Source organism: Aulonocara sp. 'chitande type north' Nkhata Bay, linkage group LG15 (assembly GCF_057382095.1).
Source record: "Aulonocara sp. 'chitande type north' Nkhata Bay isolate Kocher_YH1m ecotype deep benthic linkage group LG15, A_spYH_male_GT1.1, whole genome shotgun sequence".
Classification (NCBI taxonomy): domain Eukaryota; kingdom Metazoa; phylum Chordata; class Actinopteri; order Cichliformes; family Cichlidae; genus Aulonocara; species Aulonocara sp. 'chitande type north' Nkhata Bay.
The window spans coordinates 23,625,901-23,641,159 of NC_141358.1; the positions used below are offsets into that span (position 1 = coordinate 23,625,901).

At 46.7% G+C, this 15,259-nt stretch overlaps 1 protein-coding gene across 2 annotated transcripts in view; it reads left to right on the forward strand.

The window, feature by feature from the left end:
* The window catches only part of hivep2a (HIVEP zinc finger 2a), a 129,513-nt gene that overhangs the window by 12,535 nt on the left and 101,719 nt on the right, over positions 1-15,259 (forward strand). The gene's annotated exons all lie outside the window — the stretch shown is intronic.

Genomic DNA, 15,259 nt, shown 5'->3' on the forward strand with positions numbered 1-15,259 from the left:
ATAGAAGAAAATACAAAACATTAAACATGTTAACAACACAAAAGCCATATTAAACGCAGACTACTTTAGGCCCGGAAGTAGGATTCGTCACGTCATCACTTACCGGATAGTGTAAAATAATATATGACATCCAGTCATTGCGCACAAAATAGAGTAATTTATGAGCTAGTTTAGGTAAAACATTTCGGGTGCAATGAATAGAGGTCAATTTTGACAAGTCAGTGATTATCTATGAAGATATTTAAAACTCAGTAATATAAATAAATTTATAGCTCAGGTGACATTTTGCCCTTTAAGCCAGCTTCTAGTGACTGGTTGCCTATTGCAATATCAAAAGTAGTAGCAGTCACCACAAAATGCTTTATATTCTACGGCAAGAACCCTATAATAATACAGAGAAAACCCAACAATTACACAACCTCTTATGAGCAAAGACGTGGCAACAGCGGAAAGGAAAAACTCCCCAATAAGAAGATAGTCAGAGATGTCCATATAAGGACATCCTCTCTTTGTCGTCAAATCACTCAGCATAAAAGGAGCATTTCGACCAGTCTGAAGCCAAAACTTCTGCCACATGGATTATTTGAACTTACACTGACCTCATTATTTGAAACTTTGGCCATGTTTAATATGAGCATCCACAACTTTAACAGACTCTATATGGCAGATAATAAGGAAAAGTACAGTAGGTCACTTTAATTAAAAAAAAAAAAGTCAAGAAAACTGTTTAAAAATGCAGTTTGTGTAGAAAAAATGTTGAAAATAGTTGAAAATATTTCAACTATCTGTGCAAGAGTAGAGTTTTCATTTAAGAAGTCGTGCTTCTCTGCAATAATAACCGTCTTTTAAAATGGCTGATTCTTCTGTGATGAGCGAGAGAGGGAGGCTCATAAAGAAAAAACAGACGGTAAGACAAGGAGCCATTTGAGCTGTTTTCATTTAACCAGAATTACTCTCAACTGTTTCCTCCCGGCTGGTTGCCGGGGAAACTGGCCAGCTTCGTTATTGGAGGTGCGACCTCAGCTGGGAGTGCAAATGATAGAGCTCACTTTAACGTTCCCGCTGCCTGCAATCACATTTCTGTGACTCTCTTTCATTAACATGCTTTGTACTGTTTGGTAAATGATCTAATTTTCCTCCTCGCACGCACAATAATCAGGTCGAGCTTTTGTTTGCCAAGACCAAAGTTTTGCGAGCTGAGCTGATTATGGTGAGTAAAGGCAGAAGCAGACGCTGTGTTAGGATCCAAATCCAACGGAAATCCAACGGAAATGTATACCCATCTCTTCTAACTCTGCTTTCACAATGATGGCCAATCTGCCTGAAAAATGAAATAAAATAATATTTGGTGTAATAAAAGCAAACATATACCCCAGGCTGGCAGCAGTGGTTTGTATCATAGCAAGAAGTGCAGAATTGCCAGACATCATATGCATGTCACTGATTCTCAGATTTTGTCATCTCAAACTGGAATTACTGCCCTGAGGTTTTATACCTTTACCAAACAAGTCAAGTTACAGCTTATCTTCATGTCTCTGTTTGAGCTTCTGAGTTCATGATGACATCACCTCATCGCATTTTACTGGAACTGTCATTAACAGACATCAACTGACAGAAGGCGTGGCTTTTTCTGTTGATATACAAAAAAAAATCCAAAAAAACAAATGAGGCTTATGTAAAAAAAAAAGAAAAAAAACAAACAAACTTACATCATATATATATATATATATATATATATATATATATATATATATATATATATATATATATATATATATATATATATATATATATATGTGTGTGTGTGTGTGTGTGTGTGTGTGTGTGTACCAGAAAATTGTTCATGCCAGTTGTTGAGGACAAATATACTTTTTCTAAGACTAAACACAAGAAAATAACAAATGTCTTTTGCATGGCTTCTTATACAGTTTAATACCGAAACGTTTTGCAAGGATCTTGAGAATTAATTGTTGTACAGAATTAAACAAATCATTACTACTCAATAAATATAATCACAAATTTTGAATGCAAGAAAAAAAAAACTTTGGCATTAATTTTATCCTTCTTGTTTAATTTTGAAAATGTCATATTTGCAAAGCCAAACAATTCTCAATATTACACAATTTTTCAATAGTTTTCAGCTGACAGTAATTATCACTTTAAGTCTCCTAAATTCAAAGTAAAGAAAAAAAATAAGTCAGCACACGTGTTGTTAAGATAATAATAATAATAATAGCAGTCTTGCCCACTCAGCAACCATCCTGGAAACTAGTTAAAGGCCCAGCTAGATTAAGAGCACAGTCGTTAAATTTTCAGGTTTTATTGACGTGGTCAATGTTTCTGGTTCATCCCACCAATGTGCTGAATAGATGGTGTTGTGAACACCAAATAAGAGGAAAATGAGGTGCTCTATAAGTTTACTATGATAAAGAGTAATTATGCTCCCCTGGCAATATATTTCCTGAAGCAGCTAAAGCAGATGACTGGCTGTTTAGGTGAAGCAGTGGGACAACAACTGTCATGCTAATGTCTCCGGTAATTCAGTGTTATTGGAAGCTGTCAGATCGTTCGTTCACGTTACTCATTTCTTTTCAATTGGGGATAATTTATCCAAAATTCAGGAGCAAGATCTCATAAACCCCTCTTCCAGTTGTATGTCTATAAATGCCTTCCCGCTTCGTGTGCCTGTTTATTGTCGTCATTGGTACCACAGGGATCTGCCTGGCTTGGGAAGCACCACTGATCCTCTGCGACGCCTTCCCCAAACCTCAGTGTAAGGCTTTAACTGAGGCCTAAAATCCATCTACCATTCCCTATCAGTAAGCATTGTATAACCCGTTTGAGGTTGTGGTCCTTGCCAATGATCTTTTATTTTATCAGGAAGTCAAACCAGAACATGCTAACAAAAGAGATTCTTAATCTGTCTTGTAAGACGCTGACGTAGGAAGCATAAACTTAGCATGTTGGGGTTTTTTAAAGAAGGGAAAGTACAAGTACTACACATAACTTCCCAATGCTGAACATGACACATTAGTTTTCTGCTAGTTGATGCCACGATCACAAAGAAACATGATGCTGAGTTTTTAAAAATCTTAAAGCGAGTGTGTAATCTTATGATTTTCTCTTAATCAAATAGAAATCTTGACATAATTTTTTATGCGATATTCTTGGCTTACCCTCTAAATAACATCCTCCACGGCCTCATATAGTGCAAGAAACTAGAAAAACACAGATGAACAATGCATTCATTCCCTCAACGCACTACTACTGTGTGAAAAAAAAAAGATGATGTGCTTTGTAGCATCAAAAGACTGAATGCAGATCTTATTCCCGACCTTGTACAGCTGCTTTGTATTAAAATTAATATGCAAGTCAGGTCGAAAATGATTTTTTTTGTGGGCCATTAATGTTTTAATGTAGTTGATATAAGCCCCTTTTCCAGTAATAATGGGAAGGTTAATGGTCAAGACACAGAAAACAGTCATAAGCACTAGCATCCCCTGACAATGATCACCAAGGACAAATGTTTTGCATTTGAGTTCAAAGCAGCGGAGTAGTAGAGTAAAGGAGCTGTGCAAGAATAGTGCTTGTGCTGGAAGAAAAATACTGATGCAGCAGTGACTATAAACAGATGGAGGATAATTCATGAAGGAGGACTTGTGAAGTGACTGCTGCGGTGAAGATTACACTAAAAATGATGGATGGAAGAAGTGTGTGGCTGAAGATTAGGGACTGGGCTTTTGCGTTCTTTGCTTTTCAAATGTGTGTTGGTTGCAAATATGATGGATAGCAGAAGAAACTGTGTGTGTGTGTATGTGTGTGTGTGTGTGTGTGTGTGTGTGTGTGTGTGTGTGTGTGTGTGAGAGAGAGAGAGTCAGCGGTGTCACTTCCTCTTCCTGTGAAACAGGCGGCTTGGTATCAAGGATGAGATGAACTATGTAATCCAAAAATCCTCCGTCTTTCTCTTTTCTATCTCCCGCTGGCTCTCACATCATGCTTTCTTCTATAACTGTATGTGTTGTCACCCACGAGTCTTTGTTTCTGTGTGTGTGTGTGGTTGAGGCGGACCGTGCACAGAAATAGATCATGTAAAGCAGAGATTACTATCTGCACCTCAAAGCATAAACGTGTGGGCCTTTAAACTTCACACTGTGTCATTTCTGCACACACCAGGTTACACACTCATGCAAACAAACACAGAGCAGAAGACATGCACAGGATGTGCGTCAGTGCTTGCACAGGGTGCACTCAAAAATGCATATGATGTCTGCGTGTGCTTGTGCGTGTCAGGTGGTTTTTGAGGATATCGAAGGTGACAAATGTCAACGGCTGCACTAGACAGTTACAAGCTGTTCTGACAGCGTCTTCGTGCATGTCCGTTTTCTTGTGTGCGCGAATTTCTGTGAAAGAAACTGAATGCAAGTGGCACAAAGCACAAAAAAGTATTTCTTAGATTTTGGAGGGGTAATGTTGATGCAATTAACAACTTAACCTCTTAATATCCACCAGGCCACCTGAGCTAAGGTTCTCCTCGGTTTAAGGTCAGGGGTTGGGTTTTGTTGAAGAAGAAAAATGTAGAATGATGTTAGCTTGGCAGATTTAGTTTTAAAAGCTTTTATGTGTAGGTTTTCTAAACAGGTAAAAATTCCATAAAAAAGAGACAGTAGCTTAACCCTAAAATTCTCCCCACCTCTATGAGTCACTGGCGACTTAGTTGATATAAAGAGGTGAAAAAAGGGGATGGTACTGTGAGAACTGGAGGGCAGTTCTCTCTTTTTAGATTTCTTCCACATTGTGCAGTAGCTTCATTTGGCATAAAGCTAGCTTTTCATTTCTGTGAATGTTTACACAAACCTAAAATTGTGTCGATTTTGTAGCTATATGGCTTTTACACATGGCCTTTTTTGTATGTTAGGCTGTGGGATCTATGTTGTCTCTACCTTCTTTGTTTTTTCTTCCTATTTTAATGTCCAGCATTTACAAATACACGTTTTTGGTAATAAAAACAAGAAAAACAAATGAATGAGGAAATCAGTTTTTAGTTTTTTAAAGGTCATCACTTCCATGGAAACACTTTGGACAGCTGCCCCCTTTCCCCCTTGCACCTCAGACATTATTATTTAATTTTCTTCAGCTGGAGTTTATCCTGCAGATTGCAGACAGTGAGCACAAGCCCGTTGATTTAGGATGACTCCGATATATCAACATAAACACAGTGGCAAGAGCAAAACCGGCTGGTATGTATACGTCATAAATCTGGTGGTGATTTTATGTGCTCATTCTGTCACGGTTTGCGGGGCAAGCCGTGTGGAGTTGTAGAAAAGGACCCAAAAGGCGGCAGCTCTGGTGCAGGTGAATATTTATTTACAACGGTGGGCACAAAACAGCACTGGTGGAAAAACAAGAAACCGGAAACCTAAACTGGGTAAGCTAATAACACAAACCAGAAACGAGGATGCAGGGAGGTCCGGGGAAATACGCAAGAGACGCAGGGAGACCGAGGGGAAACAACACAGACGAACCAGCAACTACTATGACAGAAGACACAACTTAAATACACTCAGAGAACACAGGGGGATTACATACAGGTGGGGACACAGCTGGGAGTAATTAACATGACGAGACTAGGGAGGCAAACTGAAAACACTCACATAAGACACAGACCTTCACAATAAAACAGGAACTTACACATGAAAGGACACAAACTAAGAAACGCGGACTAGATACAGGAACACACGGGCAGAACAGAGTAAACACTAACCAGAGGAAGAACAGAACCAAAATCGCGAAGAGAAAACACAAAACGCTGGGTCAAAAGGACCCAGGATCATGACAGTACCCCCCCCTCAAAGGCTGGCTCCAGACAGCCCAACAAGAAACAAAACAGCCAGAAAAAACAGAAAACAACCCGACCAGGGCGGGCGGCGGGGGCCCAGGAAGGAGGGCTCAAAGCAAAACAAAACCGGAGCACCAGAAGGCCAAAAGACAAAAACAAAAAACGAGCCCAAAACCAAAAGAAACGAAGCACACCAGAACACAGGAAAAAACAGAGTCCAAAACAGAAGAGTTCAGGGGGCCGACAGCACAGGAGTCCAAAACAGTTCAGGGGGCCGGCCAGGGGGCCAACAGCACAGGAGTCCAAAACAGTTCGGGGGGCCGACCGTGCGGACGGCAACGGCGGCGACGTGGATACAGTTCGGGAGGCCGGCCGTGCGGACGGCAACGGCGGCCACTCAGGCGATGGCGGTCCGGGGGCCGGCCGTGCAGAAGGCAACGGCGGCCACTCAGGCGATGGCGGTCCGGGGGCCGGCCGTGCGGAAGGCAACGGCGGCCACTCAGGCGATGGCGGTCCGGGGGCCGGCCGTGCGGAAGGCAACGGCGGCCACTCAGGCGATGGCGGTCCGGGGGCCGGCCGTGCGGAAGGCAACGGCGGCCACTCAGGCGATGGCGGTCCGGGGGCCGGCCGTGCGGAAGGCAACGGCGGCCACTCAGGCGATGGCGGTCCGGGGGCCGGCCGTGCGGAAGGCAACGGCGGCCACTCAGGCGATGGCGGTCCGGGGGCCGGCCGTGCGGAAGGCAACGGCGGCCACTCAGGCGATGGCGGTCCGGGGACCGGCCGTGCGGAAGGCAGCGGCGGCCACTCAGGCGATGGCGGTCCGGGGGCCGGCCGTGCGGAAGGCAGCGGCGGCGACGAAGGAGACCACGGAGCAGTTCAGGGGGCCGACCCCGATGGCGGTGACGTCCAGCAGGTGGCCCAGAAAATGGCCGGCGATATCGAGGTGCAGAACGAGGCTTGGGCGGCGGCATAACAGCCGCAGGACCAGGCGTGGCAGAAGCAGAGGCCGCAGGACCAGGCGTAGCAGAAGCAGAGGCCGCAGGACCAGGCGTAGCAGAAGACTCTGATGAGGCCGGACCAGACGAGGATGAAGACTTTTTTTTTTTTTTTTTTTTTTTTTACGTGATGGCAGAGCTTCAGTTCATCCTTTGTCTTTTTTTTTTTTTTTTAATAAATAGGACAGGGGGAATGAATGAGAGAGAGAGGGGGAGAGAAAGAAAGAAAACCAAAGAGGAGAAGAGACGGTGAGAAGGGGGGGAAGAGAGAGAAAAAAAAAAAGAACTCCTGGGTCACCTGTATGGAGAAAAAAAAAAAAAACCAAACAAACAAAAAAAACAAACAGAGGAGACAGCAAACAACAAAGAGCAACATAATAATAGAGAAAACAAAGCACCATCACAATAAACTAGCTAGTCATAGATATCAATATTTACTAAATAATAAACGATATTGTGCAGCACGCAAGATAGACAGCGCACAGTGTGCTTTGAGGCAGCAGCCAAGAAAGCTTTAGTCCGTGTCTGTGAATACCCATGTGTGCATACCTGTGTGGATCAGCATGCTTGCATTCCAAAGGTTTCTCCATGTAATGATCTGCTAGGGAGTGTGGGGGGGCCACAGCCCCGTCCTCCAGGGTGTGAAGCGGGTATGGAGGAGATCAAAACTCCAGACATCCAGAGGCCCCCAGAACACAAGAGACCATGGAAGACCAACAGAGGGGCAGCCGCGGAGCAGAAGTCAGGGGGAGTTGCAGTGACGCGCCCGTGAGCTCCGCCGGCCCCCAGCTGCGCCTGAGTGACCGAGCCCTAGGCCGAGAGGCCGGGGGCACCCCACCTCCAAAGGGGCCCGAGCGAGCCCCAGGCCCCGACAAGTGGCCGCCAAGGAGTGAGCCGGTGTGTACCCGGACGCCCACCCCCAGACACAAAGAACCACCAACACACCGACACCTGAGGGAGTCCGCCACCGGCAGGGGAAGTGGTGGTGGGTGGAGATAGGCCTCCAAACCTTGGAGGGCCTGAGGTGTCCCCAGAGAGGTGGCGTCTGATACCCAACCTGACATATAGACACAGACATACAGGTACACACAGACACAAACATCCATTCCCACCCTCATGCTCTCATATGCACTCACTCCACACTCAACCAACGTGGAGACAGACATAAAGAGACGCTGTACACACAATCACACTCCCCAAGCGTACTCTACAAACCGGGTCTAGGTACCCTTGCCCCTGGAGGGGGGAATTGCACCCAGACCCAGGTGGTGTTACCCTTTTCCCTGCGGTGGGGAGAGGCAGACCACCCCGACTCCGCAGCAGCAGGGAGGCCCCACACCCCAGACCGCAGTCGGACGGCCAACTCCTCCTACTAGCCCTCCCGCTCCAGCAGGCCGCAGAGAATGGGGGTGGGAGAAGACTCCAAACCTCCCTCCACCCGCTCATTGTAGTGTTGATGCATATGTGTTCTAAGGTGCAATTAAAACCCAGGAGGGCATGGAGCTACCTGCCAAGGAGCAGCAGGTAAGCGCATAGTCCCTCCTGCTAACCCTCAATGACTAAGTGTATTTAAAATTGAGAGGTGGGCAACGACGTCAGGGGTGAGGTATACACCCTGATGGTGATTTGGACTCCGTGATTGTGCCCACCCCCAAGATCCTATATGTATGTGTAATGAGAGTGTGAATAATGTGAATGTCTAAGTTGTGGGATAAAATTGAGGCAGAGGCAGCCAGAAGGGGACAGGGGGGGGGGGGGGGGGTAGCCTCCTCTGCACCCTGGTGACATACCCCCACTCCAAGGCCCTGCATGTGTGGGTGGTTGTGGAGGAGCGGGAAGAGGGAGGCAGGATGAAGACTCTGATGAGGCCGGACCAGACGAGGATGAAGACTCTGATGAGGCCGGACCAGACGAGGATGAAGACTCTGATGAGGCCGGACCAGGCGAAGCACAGGCTGAAGCTGGACCAGGCGAGGACGAAGACTCGAATGAAGCCGGACCAGGCGACGACGAAGACTCGGATGAAGCTGGACCAGGCGACGACGAGGCAGCCGCAGGTGGCGGCTGGACAGGCTCCTCGGGCCCTCCAGCTGACGCGGCGTGAGGCTGGTGTGGTTCTCCGGAACCACCAGCTGACGAGGAAGGCTGCTGGACGGGCTCCTCGGGCCCCCCAGCTGAAACAGGAGACAAAGGCCGGAGCGGTCCCTCGGACCCTCCAGCGGAAACAGGAAACAAAGGCCGGAGCGGTCCGTCGGACCCTCCAGCGGAGACACGAGACGAAGGCCGGAGCAGTCCCTCGGACCCTCCAGCGGAGATACGAGACGAAGGCTGGACGGGCCCCTTGGACCCTCCAGCAGAAGCCATCACAAAGCCAGCAGGCATGGAGTCCACTGGCAGACATGAAGGAAATGGGTGCTGTGCTGAGCACTGGCCCTGCTCAGACAGCACTGACACGGGGCACTTCCCAGGTGGCTGCTTAAACTCCAGGGGTCCAGAATCAGCTGAGGACTGGGACCTAGCCTCTGGGGAAGCCCTGGAGCGGCAAACAGTGCCAATGGCGGCTGAACCATGAAAAGCACCTTGAGTAGGACTTAGGCTTTCTCCCTGCACGGAGTGAACGAGTGGAACCGGTAATGCTGGAGCCAGAGCTACTGGGGCCTGCGCTACAGGCGGCACTGGAGCCACTGGGGCCTGCGCTACAGGCGGCACTGGAGCCACTGGGGCCTGCGCTACAGGCGGCACTGGAGCCACTGGGGCCTGCGCTACAGGTGGCACTGGAGCCACTGGGGCCTGCAGCCACTGGGGCCTGCGCTACAGGCGGCACTGGAGCCACTGGGGCCTGCGCTACAGACGGCACTGGAGCTACTGGGGCCTGCGCTACAGGCGGCACTGGAGCTACTGGGGCCTGCGCTACAGGCGGCACTGGAGACTGAGCTGAGAGTGGCACTGGAGACGGAGCTGAGGGTGGCACTGGAGACGGAGCTGAGGGTGGCACTGGAGACGGAGCTGAGGGTGGCACTGGAGACGGAGCTGAGGGTGGCACTGGAGACGGAGCTGAGGGTGGCACTGGCTGCGGGGGAGCTAACTGGGCTGAGAGTGGCTGCGCGGGAGCTAACTGGGCTGAGAGTGGCTGCGGGGGAGCTAACTGAGCTGAGAGTGGCTGCGGGGGAGGTGATATGCTGTTCACAAAGTCATCTGCCGCACAGAACACCGCCCCTGAATGAACAGTCATACAGTCCGCAAATGGAAAACAGTCCTCACTCACCACAGCCGGCGAATTAGAAGTCCGAACGTCCAGCTGTGGGGTGGCGCGCTTGCGGCGCGATCGGCGTTTCCTCCCCGCAGACGGCTCCGACGGGCCGGGCAAGATCGCATCCGGCGAGTCGGGCAGCGAGGCAGGAGTGGCTGAGAGAAGGTGGGGTGTGTGCCGGAGAAAAGCCTGTATGGTCAGAGGAAGTGAATTTAGTAGCCATGGCAGGCCGGAAAAGAGCCGTTGTAGCCGACCTTCCACGGCGCGGCGAAGCTCGTACGGAGGATTCTCCAGCCACAGCCCGAGGAGGATCTCCACATTGTAGCCGATGTCATCCTGGAGCTCCTCGGACGGATTGACTGCCGCTGGGTCCATGGTGGCTGGTTCGTTCTGTCACGGTTTGCGGGGCAAGCCGTGTGGAGTTGTAGAAAAGGACCCAAAAGGCGGCAGCTCTGGTGCAGGTGAATATTTATTTACAACGGTGGGCACAAAACAGCACTGGTGGAAAAACAAGAAACCGGAAACCTAAACTGGGTAAGCTAATAACACAAACCAGAAACGAGGATGCAGGGAGGTCCGGGGAAATACGCAAGAGACGCAGGGAGACCGAGGGGAAACAACACAGACGAACCAGCAACTACTATGACAGAAGACACAACTTAAATACACTCAGAGAACACAGGGGGATTACATACAGGTGGGGACACAGCTGGGAGTAATTAACATGACGAGACTAGGGAGGCAAACTGAAAACACTCACATAAGACACAGACCTTCACAATAAAACAGGAACTTACACATGAAAGGACACAAACTAAGAAACGCGGACTAGATACAGGAACACACGGGCAGAACAGAGTAAACACTAACCAGAGGAAGAACAGAACCAAAATCGCGAAGAGAAAACACAAAACGCTGGGTCAAAAGGACCCAGGATCATGACACATTCATGTTTTGCGCAGGTTGAGAACATTTCTATGCACGTATTACTAAAAGTGGGTCATTGTTTGCTTGGCACAAGTTGATGGTAATGTACTCAAAACTGGAGCAGCAGTTTTCAAATTAAACCGCTGTTGATTCCCTGCTAGCTTTATTAATCTACAACACAAATAAACTTTTGTTCCTGACATTTCATGATACTACTTACCACTAGCCTGGACTCCAGGCCTGACAGAAGGCTGCAACCTGCTCCATTTCTCTGTGGTGGAAAGTGGCAGACAAGCCATTCAGAAAGTAAAGATTTTATGTTGTACAATGAATCAATGAACTTCTGCACAGATGTGAGGACGGTAAAATGCGAAAAATGAAGGTCGCCGATACCAGTGCTGCTAATATTAGCCACACTTTTTTACCTAGTCTGACAAGACCACATAAACAAGTTAGAAAAAGTCCACAAAAGTGAGGTGAAATAATAAAAGGAAAATTTTAATAAAAAAAAAAGAGAACCAAATGGACACCATGCTAAACGGTGAGTTGGGAAGTAAGCAGATAAACCAGTAATGAACAGCAAACCAGTGAAAGCTTCACATCTGTTGAGTCATTGGTTAAAGCAGACAAGGAAGTGAGAGAAACACACCCGTCCACTATGACAAAATACTGTGCTCTCATAAAGACTGTAAAAAAAAAGAGGAGGTGAAGAGGAAGAAGTGTATGTTCTGTAACCATGGTGACCACAGCTTGGTACAGCGGATGCAAGCTGTGCCCTTGACAGCATCACATTGGAGAGTGAGTCTGATACACACACACACTTGTCGAGGGCAGACTGACGATCGTGTGTACTATGTCAGAGTGAGTGGTTGCCCTCCTGATGTGCGTGTGTGTGCATTCATCCATGTGCGTGTGTGTATGTGTGTGTATGTGCAGGGCATGAGTGAGATAACAGAGTGATGAATTTGAATAGCATTAGTGGGATATGAATATTGCCGAGACAACAGCAGTTAGTTTGGTTCCCATTTCCTCCATGTAACCAGAAGTCCACTGGCTTCTTTGTTTGTGCATTCAAATGGCATGGAAAGCAGTGTGTGTGTGTGTGTGTGTGTGTGTGTGTGTGTGTGTGTGTGTGTGTGTGTGTGTGTGTGTGTGTGTGTGTGTATGTATGAGGGAGAGAGAGAGAGAAAAATAGAGACAGGGAGAGTAATAGTGGTGTGTCTGAGTAAAGTGCGGTACAATAAAGAGTCTCAGTTTCGCTTCCGCATCGTTCCTCATGCAAATGACAGCTTTGTTGCGCTTGCAGCCTGCACATTTCCTGTACATGCTCTATATATATGTGTGTGTGTGTGTGTGTGTGTGTGTGTGTGTGTGTGTGTGTGTGTGTGTGCGTGCGTGCGTGCGTGCGTGCGTGTGTGAGTCAGAGAAAGAGAAACTATACCCATCAAATTTAGTTCATGCATATCTGCATATATTAATCTATCCATGTGGTTTTACACTATTTCACCTTCTTTCAGTCTTCACTTCATCTCCGTTGCCAGTTTGGACAGGCGGTTGCCAGCACTGCACAGGTTTTGCATTTTTCTTCATATTCATTCAGAGATGCTGGTTTCAGGCTTTCGCCTTCTTGCCACTCATCCTTTGAATGGGATGATGCCTGCTGCTCCACTTTGTATGCGTTAAAGAATTGAAAAAAGTTCTGCTTTATTGCACCCGTGCTGCCACTAACCAATCAAATCGTGTTATGAATATGTGCTAATACATATGTACAGTCACTGGCCATGTTTATAATCTGAAAGCATCTTTAAACTTCCTGTAAACACAACACAAGTCATTTGTTCATTCACAAAGGTGACCTTCAGAGTGCAGTTTAAACCCTGTCAGGGACGATTCCTTTTCTTTTGCCATCGAGTCGAAGCATCACTCGTGGCCTGCAGAGTGACGTGGCGACTGCTCCGCTCAAGAGGTGTTCAGAAAAAATAACAGGATGTTTGTGGGAGGAAGAGCTGGAGTGATGAATGGAGAGAGGACAAGGTCAAGAGAGAGGGAGGAGGGATTGTAATTAGGCGTCCCCTGCTTTCTCCACCTCGAGTCGCCTCCTGTCACTTCCAACATCCTTTCGCTCCGTCTCTGCTTCCAGTTGATTTTTTGTAATCTTTCATTTTCCCTTTTAACTCCTTTCATCCCTTTGCCTTACCATCAATCTCTCTGCTTTCTTACCTTCAGCCAGTTTCTTTTTTCTCCTACTATCCATCCAGTTTCTCTTATCCTGATGGCTCCATCTTTCCCTTGCTCTGTCCTCAGTTTCCCCTTTCGCCCCTTCTCCTTCAGTTCCTCACTATGCTGCCCTTCTATCTTCTTAACATTTTCTCTACCTTTGCCTTTCTTTACCTCTCTGCCTGGTTTCTTTTTTCCTTTTTTGTTCCTTTATTCTAAATTGTTTATAATGATCTGTAATTTGTTACTCCTCCCTTCCATCTTCCTCTGCTCTTGCACCCCTTTCCTCCATCCCTCCGCTCTTCCTTTTTGCTTCTCTACCCCCTCCTTCATCTTTTCATCCCTCCATGATCTCCTCTGCCAGGGAGGAACAGGTGGCTCGCCTCTGCTGTGCCACTTGGTGGCTTCCTGCCTGAAACACAGAGAGCAATAGAGAGATTGTGGCCCATGTCAGTGCACTGCCTCTCCGGCTTATAACATGTGACGGACGGAAGGAGGAGGAGCGGGAGGAAATGGAAGAGGAGGAGGAGGGGTCCGTCTAAAGGCTGTGATTTCAGAGACTGAGGGAGAGAAAGCGAGCAGCAGGTGCTTCAGTGTGAAGCACTTGTAGAGGCGCACACATGCACTTAAAGATAAGAGCTACTGAGATACTTCTGTGCCCACACCAGCATGACATCATTTCCTGTCCTCACACTGTAACTCGGCACACTAAAGACCCTCTGGTGTTTGTCTCAAACTGGTAATTTAGCTGCTCTTTAACCCAGAAAGATTAGCTTAGAATAGGTCGTCTCTCTCACTTCCTCATTTGTTTTCCTTTTGAGTCCTTATTTCTTTTGCATCTCCATCTTTTGTCTTTAAGCTTCCTTTGTATAAAATAATATTTATCTCTGCACTTTTGTTCAGACATAATTATTATAAATAAACCTTAGAAATGAACATGAGCAAGTGCATGCTTTCAAAATAACATGCCCAATCTTCTCTCCTACCATCTCTTGTCTTTCCTTTGCACTATTTTTATTCCCCTGCTTTAATCTTAATCTTATGCCGTAGTTGCTAAAATTGACATATTCTTTAAAAGTGAAGGGATTGAGGTTGTTCCTGTAGCCACTAGGATTAGCTGCTGCTATAGTAGCTAGCCATCTCCATATGCATGGCATTAAGACCGATTAGCTCAACGCTAGCTCACTCACTCACTCTCAGAGTATTAAAGCTTAAAAGCTAGCACAGCTGGCTAGCACCTCTCGCACCTCTCGCATGTCAAGTGATGGGGGATTAGCACATGCTAACGATGGTTAGCTCTCTGGCAGGCTAAGAATTAGTGTTTCAAAGACGAAGTAAATCTGGCACGACCTGAAAATATGCTCCAGCTGAATGTTTTTGATGTCTTCAAAGCAGACATAAGTGTTTAACTATGGAGGTATGTATGTTTCTATGTATAATTACTGGTTAAGTCTTGGTAAAACAAGTGTCCCCTTTTCACATCTTAAAATGCCTATCAGCAAGGCACCACTTGAAGTAATTTATTTTATCTCTTAACACCCTTTCAAACCTTCATGGGATAAACTTCCATCATTGTGAAACTAAAATAAAGAACATTAGTCTCCAGGCATTTTAAAAACTCAAACTTTCTCTGGATGTTATATAAAGACTATCCAACAACAACAACACAAGTCACTCATACAAGACTAAAGCTGAGCAGCAGTTTATAGCAACAGTTACTGTGGTTTCCTGCAGTGCCATAGAATATTATCAATATTCCTGGTACCAAGTTTAAATGTAGCATGGCTATTTATTTGCAAAGACTAAACAGGCTAGATATAATGTTAACAAAAATGCATTTGCATGCACATTCACACTAATAGTAGCAGAGCTACCACACATGGCCTGCTTACAGGGGATTTATGATTCAGCAGGAACGTTACGCCGTAGCTAAGTCATAACCACAAACCTCTCTGAAATCATACACTGAAACCTGGCGTCTGCTTCCCTAGAAATGTAACACATTGAACCTACTATTGATATTGGCCTGTTTAA